Below are 13885 nucleotides of genomic sequence, written 5' to 3' on the forward strand. Positions count from 1 at the left end.
TCTGTATACTCTGTAAAGAACCACAAAGTACATTGACGATATCTAATTACATTTAGTAATAAGAAAACACTGATAAGAAATGATTTATAGGGGAGTTAATTGGATGTGAATGGATATCATTTTAAATGCTGCCACTAGTATGTCTCCTATGGAGCTGCAATGAAGATGAAATAAGAAGGAGCTTTAATTAACCTGTGAATGAGTCACTGTCATCTGGAGCGTCTTATAAGCTAGAGACGGTACCTGTGTCCTCCTACATCGTAGACCCCCGCTCTGCTCGAAAAAAAAAAAAAAAACTTTTCTCCTATTGCTATAGCAACAGACACAGGAGGGGGGAGAGCACAAAATCAGTCAATTTAGTCCATTATAGCAATAATAGCTCCTGCTACAACCTGCTAGAGGTCAAGGCAGATTTCACTAAAGCCTCACACACCACTAACCATTCCTGAAAGCTTAATGATGGCATCCCGGAGATATGGAAAGCGGGGGGTACACTGGTATGAGTCCTGGTAAAGACACCGGCACAAGTAGCAAACCACACAAAGGTTCCGTTCAGCCAAAACTGATTACCAATTATTACATCTCTGTAACAAAAAGATTTTGTTTCAAGTGTTAATAAAGCCCCATTCATTTTGTAAAATTAGATGCTGATAGCAAGGTTCAAATGTTTTTTTTTTTAGGGCTGTGGAAATTAACTATTAATTCATCGATTAATCTTTAATTTTTTTGATCGATCAACATTTTTTTGATTGGTACTCACCTCTCCGCCGGCTTCCAGGCCTTCAGGGAGTTCCGTCGGAGATCCGGTGACGTCACGGACACCGGCGGGGCTTGCCGTGTCCATCTGAAGGGCTCCTTTGCTGTGCCTTCATATGTGCATGCCGGCGGGACCTTACTATCTGCCACACGCAAGGGCTGTTACACTTCCCTCTATCACTTCCCTCTATCAACCTGGGATTCTACAGCCATCCACTGGGAGTTGTGATAGTTCCCTTCACGGGACATCTACATGCCGACGGACTGATGTTAACCTCTCCTCATCTGGATTCAGCAGTGGTATCATTGTACACATTTTTATGCCAGTATCATACTTAGCTACATGTTTTTATGACTGCTTTTGGTACCGTTTGGTATTACTCGCACCATTTTTACAGTTTATGTAGCTACATCGATTTTTTTCTCCAGTGCAATATTTATTTTGTTACCTACTTGAAGACTATAAAAGTTTTAATGCTATTCCCACCAAGCGCTGCCTTTTGTGTGTTTTTTGTATTCTGCTATTAATTTTTCCAGTGGTTGGTAGCTGCACTGGGAATCAGCCTGCAAGGAGATCAGCTAAAAGTAGTTGGATCTGTATGTGCGTTATAATTAATCAAAATTAGTCGATTAATCGATTAAAAAAAAACGATTAATCTAACACAAACATTTTGATCAGTAACAGCCCTAGTTTTTTTTCTTCCCCATTTCAGGTTTGTGGGTGTCCCTATAAAACCTATATGAGTGCCAAAAATGTAGCAGCAACATTTTTTTTCAGTAGCTTTATAAAACTACGTTTATAAATTCCTGGCATTTAACAATATACAGCAACCACATTATTTTTCAAAATATCCATCTTTCATTAAGGGCCCACTAACAATATCAGCTACGCTAGAAAAAGTGCAGCAGTTCCTGTAATGCATGATCGTGCATTTTTGGCCCCAAATAGACTCCATTTTTTGTGCATTTTGGTATCTAACAACTGTCTCCTACTAGTAAATAGCGTTCCATTGTCTAAAACAAAAAAGTTTGAGCCTGAAAATGTGCAAAAAAACAACTGAAGTTGCCAACACTGAAGTGTGAATGTATCCTAAAATGTAAGATGTTATTGTAGGAACAAGAGGCCCTATTTGATTGGGGGCTGACAGTGAAGGGGTAGAAGCTGTCAGGATTACTCTGGAAGAGTTGACGAGAGGATAAAGTTGTCTCACCCGCCCTCCTTCATTTATAGTACAGGGTGGGCCATTTATATTGATACACCTTAATAAAATGGGAATGGTTGGTGATATTAACTTCCTGTTTGTGGCACATTAGTATATGTGAGGGGGGGAACTTTTCAAGATGGGTGGTGACCATGGCGGCCATTTTGAAGTCGGCCATTTTGAATCCAACTTTTGTTTTTTCAATAGGAAGAGGGTCATGTGACACATCAAACTTATTGGGAATTTCACAAGAAAAACAATGGTGTGCTTGGTTTTAACGTAACTGTATTCTTTCATGAGTTATTTACAAGTTTCTGACCACTTATAAAATGTGTTCAATGTGCTCTCCAGTGACTACGCTGTGGGCTCTTGCTGAATGAAGCTAGGACAGCCACTGATGTTTCTTCATTAGACCCCTTTCACACTGGATACGCCTATAGCGGAGCCTTAAAATCGCAGTAAAATAGCAGTGTTTTACCGCAATTTTAACGCTCCGCTATAGGCGTATCCAGTGTGAAAGGGGTCTAATGAAGAAACATCAGTGGCTGTCCTAGCTTCATTCAGCAAGAGCCCACAGCTTAGCACTCGCCGCATGTCACTGGAGAGCACATTAAACACATTTTATAAGTGGTCAGAAACTTGTAAATAACTCATGAAAGAATAAAGTTACGTTGAAACCAAGCACACCATTGTTTTTCTTGTGAAATTCCCAATAAGTTTCATGTGTCACATGACCCTCTTCCTATTAAAAAAACAAAAGTTGGATTCAAAATGTCCGACTTCAAAATGGCCACCATGGTCACCACCCATGTTGAAAAGTTTCCCCCCTCACATATACTAATGTGCCACAAACAGGAAGTTAATATCACCAACCATTCCCATTTTATTAAGGTGTATCCATATAAATGGCCTACCCTCAGGGCCGATCCGCCCTATAGGCTCACTATGCAAGCCGCTTAGGGCCCCGCAAATTACTAGAGGCCACATCTGGTGAGAAGTCATTTTCGGCCCCTCACCCGCTCCTCAACTCGCTGGCTGCATGGGAGAAGAGGTAAGAAGTCAGCACCCCCCGCTTCTCACTTTAATGTAAGATGTAATTTCCGACAGCAGAACACCCCCCCCCCCCCCCGGTTCTCAACTTTAATGTGACGTGTCATTTTGCTTAGGGCCCCAGGGAGGTCGAATCGGCACTGCCTACCGTGTATGTCAACGGGGTCCGAAAGAAAAAGCAGCTTGGCAGGTTAGGGGGTTGGAATCCAACAGTTGTTGAGTCATTTATTGTCTTTGGTTAACGGTTTATGGTGGGTAACTTGTTAATTGTATATTGTGTTTAAATAAAGTGGTGCTGTTGCCATTTTTGGATCCATGACACTTTGTCTGTGTATTAATTGGGGGTCACAATGGGGGAATGAAATTTGTGAATCCAGCAATCAAGCTAATTTGTGTCTGATATATGTGATTACAGCAAAGAACAGCCCAGGCACAGGGATTTACATGATTTAGCATCTTTGCATTGGCCATGAAGAATGTAGATGATGACTAGGGTTGTCACCTCATCCCTTTAAACCCCGAAAACATATGAATTACACAGGTTCTGAGGCTAATTTAAAGCAGGTAAGGCAACAAGTTTAATTACCCCAAGTCTGAAGCAACTGTGTGATGCTATCATGTCAATGTGGACCAAAATCTCTGAGGAATGTTTCCAACACTTTGTTGATCACATACAGTGGGGATCGAAAGTTTGGGCACCCCAGATAAAAATTTGTATTAATGTGCATAACGAAGCCAAGGAAAAATGGAAAAATCTCCAAAAGGCATCAAATTACAGATTAAACATTCTTATAATATGTAAAAAAAAAAAGTAAGATTTTATTTCCATCATTTACACTTTCAAAATTACAGAAAACAAAAAAATGGCATCTGCAAAAGTTTGGGCACCCTGCAGAGTTAATATCTTGCACTGCCCCCTTTGGCAAGTATCACAGCTTGTAAACGCTTTTTGTAGCCAGCCAAGTCTTTCAATTCTTGTTTGAGGTATCTTTGCCCATTCTTCCTTACAAAAGTCTTCCAGTTCTCTGAGATTTCTGGGCTGTCTGTCACGCACTGCTCTTTTAATGTTTATCCATAGATTTTCAATTATGTTGAGGTCAGGAGATTGTGAAGGCCATGGCAAAACCTTCAGTTTACGCCTCTTGATGTAATCCCCTGTGGATTTTGAGGTGTGTTAAGGATCATTATCCAGTTGTAGAAGCCATCCTCTCTTTAACTTCAGTTTTTTCACAGATGGCATCAAGTTACCATCCAAAATCTGCTGAAATTTTATTGAGCCCTGGTTCACACTGGGTACGATTTGGAACGATTTGAGATGCGATTTGACATGTCAAATCGCATCTCAAATCGGCGGCAATTGTCGGCAATGGCACTGTCCTAATCAGTGCGACGCCGCATCTGCGATTTCAAAAAGTAGTTCCTGTACTACTTTTTGCGATTTCGGGCCGCGATTTACATTAAATTGCGGCCAAAATCGACCCCGAAAAAACGCAGCCGCAAAATCGCGGTAAAATTGCGCATTTTACAGCGATTTTGAATTCGCAGCAGTGTGAACCTAGGCTAAATCCATTTTCCTTCTACTCTTGAAATGTTCCCTGTGCCACTGGCTGCAATACAACCCCAAAGCATGATTGATCCACCCCCATGCTTAACAGTTGGACAGAGGTTCTTTTCATAAAATTCTGTGCCCTTTCTTCTCCAAAACGTACCTTTGCTCATTCCGGCCAAAAAGTTCTATTTTAACCTCATCGGTCCACAGAACTTGTTTCCAAAATGCATCAGGCTTGTCTATATGTTCATTTGCAAAGTTCAAAAGCAGATTTTTGTGGTGAGGATGTAGAAGAGGTTTTCTTCTGATGACTCTTCCATGAAGACCATATTTGTACAAGTATCTCTTTATGGTGGAATAGTGTACCACAACTCCAGTGTCTCCCAGATCTTTCTGGAGGGGTCTTGCAGTCAAACGTGGGTTTTGAATTACTTTTCTCACAATCCTGCGAGCTGTTCTGTCTGATATTTTTCTTGGTCTTCCAGATCTTGCTTTAACTTCCACCGTTCCTGATGACTGCCATTTCTTAATTACATTCCGAACAGAGGATATTGACATCTGGAAAAGCTTTGCTATCTTCTTATAGCCTTCTCCAGCTTTGTGAGCGTCAACTATTTTCAGTTTCAGTTTTCTAGACAACTGCTTAGAAGAACCCATGGTGCTGATTGTTGGGGCAAGGTCAGATGAGTCTGGGCATTTAAAACCTTTGAGATTGACATCACCTGGTCTTCCCAGACGATGATTGAGAACAATCCATGACACTGGCAGGTCTCAGCTTTGCAAAGGGGGCAGTGAATGCTATAAATTCTGCAGGGTGCCCAAACTTTTGCAGATGCCATTTTTTGTTTTCTGTAACTTTGAAAGTGTAAATGATGGAAATAAAATCTAACTTTTTTTGATATATTTTAAGAATGTCTAATCTGTAATTTGATGCCTTTTGGAAATTTTTCCATCTTTCCTTGGCTTAGTTATGCACATTAATACACATTTTTACCTGGGGTGCCCAAACTTTCGATCCCCACTGTAGAATTAAGGCAGTTCTGAAGGTAAAGGGGGGTCCAACCCGGTACTAGCAAGGTGTACCTAATAAAGTGTCCGGTGAGTGTATATCTAATGATAGGTCCTATTAAAGCCACAGTGAACGATATAGTGACAGAACATAAAGATATAGAAAGATATAAGAAATTCTGAATTTCTTTTACTGTACGCCTGTTCTGTGTTTGTGATTGAAAAACCAGATAAAGCCAAGCACTTAGTATTTTCAGAAGCAATAGTGGCCTGCATATGTACTTCAGACAATATAGTGCAATGTGCAAACACCAACATTAGCGTCAATGAGAATCTGTCATTTTTCTAGTAAACCAGCCTAGGGTTGGTTGCTAAAAGCCGCAGTTGCTGAGTCTACAGGGATGGCATAATTGCCAGCGAAGGGCAGGGATGGTTTGTGTTTAATAGCCGAGGAATCGGATCCCGCTGGCACACACTTGTACATAGCTACACTCTCCGTGATGTATTTATGTAACCACACACTTAGGCTGAATTGTTCCCAGAAGCCTAATTGACGAACGGCAGATCCCGGGAGAGCGCCACTTATGAGCTCTGTGCCCACATCCGCCGCATATCAGTAGAGTCACCTGTGTATCTGGTTGTGCCGGGATCAATATCGCACTGTACTGTAACCAGGTCCAATTAGCACTTCTAAAACTGTGCCGGATGTGGTGAGAAATATTTTTGCTTTAAAAAAAGTCATACTTACATTGAATTCACATTCTACATATGATCACAATGATAACGTTTTTGTTATGGGCAACATATTAAAATGATGTTGTGGTCAACAAGGTTTTGTATATTTCGCCAGCTGTACTGTCTTATTGCAGACACCCATCCTCTTCTGCCTCCCGCTGCAATGCTGTCAGCTTCTCCTCCTCTCTCCCTCTGGCTTCACAGCGGAGGGGGTTGGTTTTAGCACAGCGCCACTTCCATCTGCTGTCCTGGCCTCCCTGCGTGCCCCTTTCCCCCTCAGCACTGCCAGCTTTCTTCCTCTCCTCGCCTGCTGGGAGCTGCTGCGTGCACATAGGGGGATGTTTTAGGATGGAGGGACCAGTAAATATATTATATATGTCCCTTCCTTTTTGAATGAACGCAGTGAGTGATCAGTACCAATTACTCCTGTGTCCATTCATCACTGAAGCCTAGCAAACTGTGTTTAGTATGCTTCGATTTGTGAATAAGCAAGAAGCCTCAGAGTGCTTGCAATTCATTCATCTGTGCAGCTGAGGCTGAAGAGAAAGAGACTGATAAATCATGCAGTCTTTTTGAAAAACATTAAAAGCAAATAAGAAGAGCTCAGTTTTGGAGTGTGGCTTATAATTTCTATATTTCAGATTAAACTTCAGTTTATAAAGCTGTGGCCAAAACTGTTTTAGTTTTAGATGATGGGGAAGGATCAAAACCCACTGGCAGGTTTCTGTCTGTGTCCGCACTGGGTGAGGTGACCCTTTTTATTTCTCCTGGTGACCATTTAGCATCTCTATTTCTCCCTGCTGTCAGAATACAAAGATACAGAGGGGAAGATCCCGACATCAACATTTATTTATTGTGTTGATGTGGGTTAAACAAATAAAAAAGCTCAGTGTGTCTACCCAGCTTAACCCATAGACTTGATAGGCAGCCCAACAGCCAACTGCTGGACATCTGTTCATGAATGGTGAGCGAAAGTGCTTTAACTGGGCCGGAACACGGCGGTACTCAGTACCGCCACTTCCAAAAATGGCCCTTCAGAGTACCAGCACCTCTCCGTGCGCCCAGTACGTGGGTTTCCCGTACCGGAACGCAGCCCCAGGATGACCAAGGTTTTTTTTTTTTTCTCGCCGCCGAGTGTCTAGTGCGGGTATCAGCAAACCGCGGCTCCGGAGCCTGCATGCGGCTCTTTTGTACCTTTGCTGCGGCTTCGGGCCGTGGAGGATTTAAAAAAGAGCGCGCCGCGCTGTGATACATGTCCCGCCCTCCTCCTCCTAGAGAAGACTAGCTTGTGACGTGTGATAGAGTCAGTGCGCTGTCTGTCACACTAGCTGGTCTAGAGGAGGAGGGTGGGACATGTATCAGCGCGCCAGATCCCAGTGGGGGAGCATCGTGACAGATGACCGCCGTGAGCTTGAGTCACAGCTGAGTGAGGGGGACCTGATGTTTTTTTGATGATAATGATGGTGGGGGGGCTGGCTTGCGATGGTACAGGAACCTGCTATTTTTTAATGATGATGGGGGGGGGGGGGGGCTGGCTTGCAATGGTGAGGGGACCTGCTATTTTTTTTTGATGGGGGGGGTGCTGGCTTGCAATGGTGAGGGGACCTGCTATTTTTTTAATGATGGTGGGGGGGGGGGGGGGGGGGGAGGGGGTGGGGGGGAACCGGCGCCTAATAGAGTACCGGCACCTCTTTTGGCCCACTTAAAGCACTGGTGAGCGATAAGACAACACTATCTAAGTTTCAATTGTTAGGGGAACTTTTCAGAGACAGTGATAGCTTGATGTGTTTCTTGTTTTATTAGAACGATTACTGACATCTAATTACTGCATTTGATTTCTTGCCTAAATAATAAATTACTTATTGATTGCAGCTTAATTAAAGATGTGTGAATTTTAGACAACAAAACACTAACAATTCCACTTCATACCGCCATCACCGTGTAATGTTTTACTTACCCCTGGGCAAAGCAGGAGCTGAATAATTAAAATCACTGGAGACGAATATATTGTAGAAAGTTCCCACACGTTTTATTAAATAAGGTCTCACACATGAATATGTATGTTTATTACAAGTAAGGAGATTACTGTCAGGAAGCTAGTTATATCTAGTGCTTGTAAGGTACAGTGGGGATCGAAAGTTTGGGCACCCCAGGTACAAATTTGTATTAATGTGCATAACGAAGCCAAGGAAAGATGGAAAAATCTCCAAAAGGCATCAAATTACAGATTAGACATTCTTATAATATGTCAAAAAAAGTTAGATTTTATTTCCATCATTTACACTTTCAGAATTACAGAAAACAAAAAAATGGCGTCTACAAAAGTTTGGGCACCCTGCAGAATTTATAGCATGCACTGCCCCCTTTGCAAAGCTGAGACCTGCCAGTGTCGGATTGTTCTCAATCATCGTCTGGGAAGACCAGGTGATGTCAATCTCAGGCCTTGTACACACGACCGAACATGTCTGCTGAAACTGGTCCGCAGACCAGTTTCAGCGGACAGATCCGACCGTGTGTACAGCCTAGCAGACAGGTTTCCAGCAGACAAAAGTTTTAAAGCATGCTTTAAAACTTATCTGCTGGAAACCCGTCCGTCCGACATGTCCGCTGGTTAGTACGCTTAACCAGCAGACCGAAATCTCCCGCATGCGCCGAATGGATTTGACGCATGCGTGGAAGCATTTTACTTCCGGGTTGTGCGGACGTGGCGGCGTCAATGTCACCGCCACGTCACCGCGCTGTCTGTCCGCGGGGATTTTGGTTTAATGGTGTGTACAGCCATCAGACCAAAATCTCCGAGCGGACATGTCTGATGAAAACGGTCCGCGGACCGTTTTCATCGGACATGTTCGCTCGTCTGTACAAGGCCTCAAAGGTTTTAAATGCCCAGACTCATCTGACCTTGCCCGAACAATCAGCACCATGGGTTCTTCTAAGCAGTTGTCTAGAAAACTGAAAATAGTTGACGCTCACAAAGCTGGAGAAGGCTATAAGAAGATAGCAAAGCGTTTTCAGATGTCAATATCCTCAGTTCGGAATGTAATTAAGAAATGGCAGTCATCAGGAACAGTGGAAGTTAAAGCAAGATCTGGAAGACCAAGAAAAATATCAGACAGAACAGCTCGCAGGATTGTGAGAAAAGCAATTCAAAACCCACGTTTGACTGCACGATCCCTCCAGAAAGATCTGGCAGACACTGGAGTTGTGGTACACTATTCCACTATAAAGAGATACTTGTTCAAATATGGTCTTCATGGAAGAGTCATCAGAAGAAAACCTCTTCTACGTCCTCACCACAAAAATCAGCGTTTGAACTTTGCAAATGAACATATAGACAAGCCTGATGTATTTTGGAAACAAGTCCTGTGGACCGATGAGGTTAAAATAGAACTTTTTGGCCGGAATGAGCAAAGGTACGTTTGGAGAAGAAAGGGCACAGAATTTAATGAAAAGAACCTCTGTCCAACTGTTAAGCATGGGGGTGGATCAATCATGCTTTGAGGTTGTATTGCAGCCAGTGGCACAGGGAACATTTCACGAGTAGAAGGAAAAATGGATTCAATAAAATTTCAGCAAATTTTGGATGGTAACTTGATGCCATCTGTGAAAAAGCTGAAGTTAAAGAGAGAATGGCTTCTACAAATAGATAATGATCCTAAACACACCTCAAAATTCACGGGGGATTACATTAAGAGGCGTAAACTGAAGGTTTTGCCATGGCCTTCACAATCTCCCGACCTCAACATAATTGAAAATCTATGGATAGACCTTAAAAGAGCAGTGCATGACAGACAGCCTAGAAATCTCAAAGAACTGGAAGACTTTTGTAAGGAAGAATGGGCAAAGATACCTCAAACAAGAATTGAAAGACTCTTGGCTGGCTACAAAAAGCGTTTACAAGCTGTGATGCTTGCCAAAGGGGGCAGTACAAGATATTAATTCTGCAATTTCTGTAATTTTGAAAGTGTAAATGATGGAAACAAAATCTAACTTTTTTTGACATATTATAAGAATGTCTAATCTGTAATTTGATGCCTTTTGGAGATTTTTCCATCTTTCCTTGGCTTCGCTTAGACACTGCCCTGACGGGTCAGTATTTGGCGCATTATAAATCTATTAAATCAATCAATCAATCGTTATGCACATTAATACAAATTTTTACCTGGGGTGCCCAAACTTTCGATCCCCACTGTATAAGCTATTGTATCTTCTCAACTTTTAAAACTGTTGTATGCTGATAAGAAACAGAAACTTATGCCTCGTACACACGGCAAAAACCATCAAGAAACCTGCTGGCAGAGCTTTTTTGCACAGAAAAATGGATGTGTGTATGTTTTTCGTCGAGAAAACTGTCGTGGATCTCGACGAGAAAAAAAGAGACCATGCTCTCTTTTTTCTCATCGGGAGTCTCAATTTCCTCGTCGTGTTTCTTGTCGGGCTGGTTTACGACGAGAAACACGTTCGTGTGTATGCTTCGAAACCAGCGCATGCTCAGAATAAAGTATGAGAAGGGAGCGCGCCTTCAGTAAAAGTAGCGTTCGTAATCGAGATAGCACATTCGTCACGCTGTAACAGACTGAAAAGCGCGAATCGTCTCTCACCAAACTTTTACTTAACACGCGGTAACATGAGATTAGCAAAAGCAGCCCCAAGGGTGGCGCCAGTGGAATCGAACTTCCCCTTTATAGTGCCGTTGTACGTGTTGTACGTCACCGCGTTTGAGAACGACGAGATTTTGTCTCGACAGTGTGTATGCAAGGAAAGCTTGACAAGAATCTCGTCAAGCTTGACAAGAACCTTGTCGAGGAAAACAACGTTTCTTTTACGACAAGATTCTCGGTCATGTGTACGAGGCATACGAGGAGAAAGATGACATGACCAGTCTTCTGCTACTCCTTTACTTACCAATTATAGGCTGGGGGTGGGGAGGTGACAGGATTGTACTGCATGTGCAGCTCAGTTCACATTTCTGGCATAGAGCCTGTGTGCAGGGATAAATGACGCATGCGTACGCGAGAGTGACATAATTTCATTCTGGCTAATCAACTGAAGTATTTTTACCTTTGGTTACGCTTTAATGAAAACTTTAGGATTATACAATGTACTTAAAGTGCAGTGGCCTGGAGAATGTCATAGAAAGCCAGTGTACAAAATGCAGTGGTCAGAAATATGAAATGTAAAGCAAAGGAGGAGATTTACTAAAACTGGTGCACACGGAATCGGGTGCAGCAGTGCATAGTAACCAATCAGCTTTTAGGGTTTAGTGTCACAGCTTAACACAACAATCTGTAGTTAGAAGCTGTGTCACCGGCGCAAAATAAAACCTCTAACCCTCTAATCAATTATTGAATGTTATGGGTCTACTGCAGTACAGTGTACACCGCCAATGTTGGGGGGTGTTCAAACAGTGAAAAAAAATGGGGTATGGTAACTGCGCCAACCCTACAATATATTATTAGTGTAGTGCTACTTTACAATATATACAAAAAGAAAACAACATGTGAAAATCATTGAAATGTGCTCATAACAAAGTCCCATAGCATAAGTGCTAACATGTGTAAATCATAAAAATGTTCCCATAGCAAAGTTTGTGAACCTCTTCAAAGGTATTTGGTAGTCCTCATAGGTGTGACTCCGTGCTGAAAAAAGTAGCTGCTATTCCACCAATTTGTGCTACCACCACCAACTTCTGAAGTGGGCACTCACCAGAACTAGATTGTATAAACGCCTTTGATTTAACTTAGGGCTATTCACTCCACACCTAGGAACCAAACTATCAGTTTGTTCAACCGATATGCCAATATTCGTCTCATGGATTTCCTTGTTAGTATTTTCTCAAGCTCTCCTAAAATGCAAAGAACCGATCATTGCGCAATATATTGAGCTTTTTATTATAAAAGTATAATTAAACACTGGTATTAATGCTCACTCACATTTATAAGTGCCTCCAGACCGGCACCAGGTATTTCTAGCAGTACTGTGTAAAGCTGCTCTACAGCATGTGAATCCCCGTGGCTGGCCTGTGCTCCAAGCCTCGGGTCAGTGGCAGGAAGTGACGTATGACGTGTGACGTTTACCCAGAAGCCTCTACGCGTTTCGCAGTATATCGTGCGTCATCAGGAAGCATCACGCACAGGCCAGTGTACAGAGTACAATAAAAAATTACTCCCTCCCCCCAGTTAGAAATATTCCCCACAGCACAAATTGCCCCCCTCCCCCAAGAGACCCAATCCCCCAGTACAGACTTTTCCCCAAAGCCAGCCCCCCCCCCCCCCACTGGCCCTCTTCTTCAGTTTAGACCTCTCCCTCCCAGACCCTTATCAGTACAGTCCTCCCCAGTACAGTCCACCCTTCCCAGCCCAAACCACACTATAAACCCTATCCAGTACAGACCCCTTCCCCCCAGCAGCGAACCCCCCTCAGTATAGATCTCCCTTTTCCGAGCATCCAACACTTTTCAGTCCGTCAGATCATGAATAAACTAACATTTCTGTAAAAATGTGAAAAGCCAATTAAACAATAATAATAAAAATTAAAGAGATCCCATCGCTAGACCATTCATTTCAAGAACAATCTTCACATTATTATATGATTATATGTGCACTATTGTTTAATTCAATCTTATTTTATAGAGAAAGGAAAAGTGTACAGTACACAAATATGTCATTCAATAACACATAGATAGAGATAAACATCATTTCAATACTGGTACCATAACGTCTCATGGTATAGAAAATTTGTTAGCTTCAATTAAGTTAGTTTGGTATATAAGCCTGGGTTGGTGAGCACCACTATCCACTCTACAAAAAGTGAAATGCATAAGGCCCCGTACACACGACCGAACATGTCTGCTGAAACTGGTCCGCAGACCAGTTTCAGCGGACATGTTCGGTCGTCTGTACGTCCGACCGGACAATTTTCCGGCGGATCGGACAGGTTTCCAGCGGACAAATGTTTCTTAGCATGCTAAGAAACATGTCCACTGGAAGCCTGTCCTGTCCTGTCCGTCGGACATGTTTGGTCGTCTGTACAGACTCACCGTACATGTCCGCTCGGCCGAAAGCCCTCGCATGCGTCGAAGTGATTCGACGCATGCGTGGAAGCATTGACCTTCCAGGGCCGCACACGTCGCCGCGTCATCGTCGCGTCGACGGCGCGGCCACGTCACCGCGTATAGTGTCGTGACAGTTCGTCCATGTGTACGAGGCCTTACAGTTAGAACATGAAGAATATATGAGCACAGTGAATTTTATATATTTCATGCATGGTATTTACCTGTAAAAGCCCCCCTCGTGTAGATAGTAAAAAGCCCTGAAACTGCTTCTGGGTGCTGCCATATTTGAAATGATGTCAGCATCCCCAGGAGACTCAGAGCTATCACTCAATGACGCTCTACAGCAGGGGTCTCAAACTGGCAGCCCTCCAGCTGTTACAAAATTACAAGTCACTACCATGAGTCATTGCAAGGCAGACTACAAGCATGACTCCCACAGGCAGAGACATGATGCCAGTTTGAGAACCCTGCTATATAGCGTTCCTCTTCACTCCTCCACACTGCTACATAGGGAGGAGCAGAAGAGCTGGG

The 13885-nt window shown here is 42.9% G+C and overlaps 1 protein-coding gene across 2 annotated transcripts in view; it reads left to right on the top strand.

Annotated features, from left to right (window-relative positions):
- CHRM2 (cholinergic receptor muscarinic 2) overlaps positions 1 to 13885 on the top strand; it is a 277488-nt gene that overhangs the window by 95014 nt on the left and 168589 nt on the right. The window lies entirely within an intron of this gene.

The sequence above is a fragment of the Rana temporaria genome, chromosome 3 (assembly GCF_905171775.1).
Source record: "Rana temporaria chromosome 3, aRanTem1.1, whole genome shotgun sequence".
Taxonomy (NCBI): domain Eukaryota; kingdom Metazoa; phylum Chordata; class Amphibia; order Anura; family Ranidae; genus Rana; species Rana temporaria.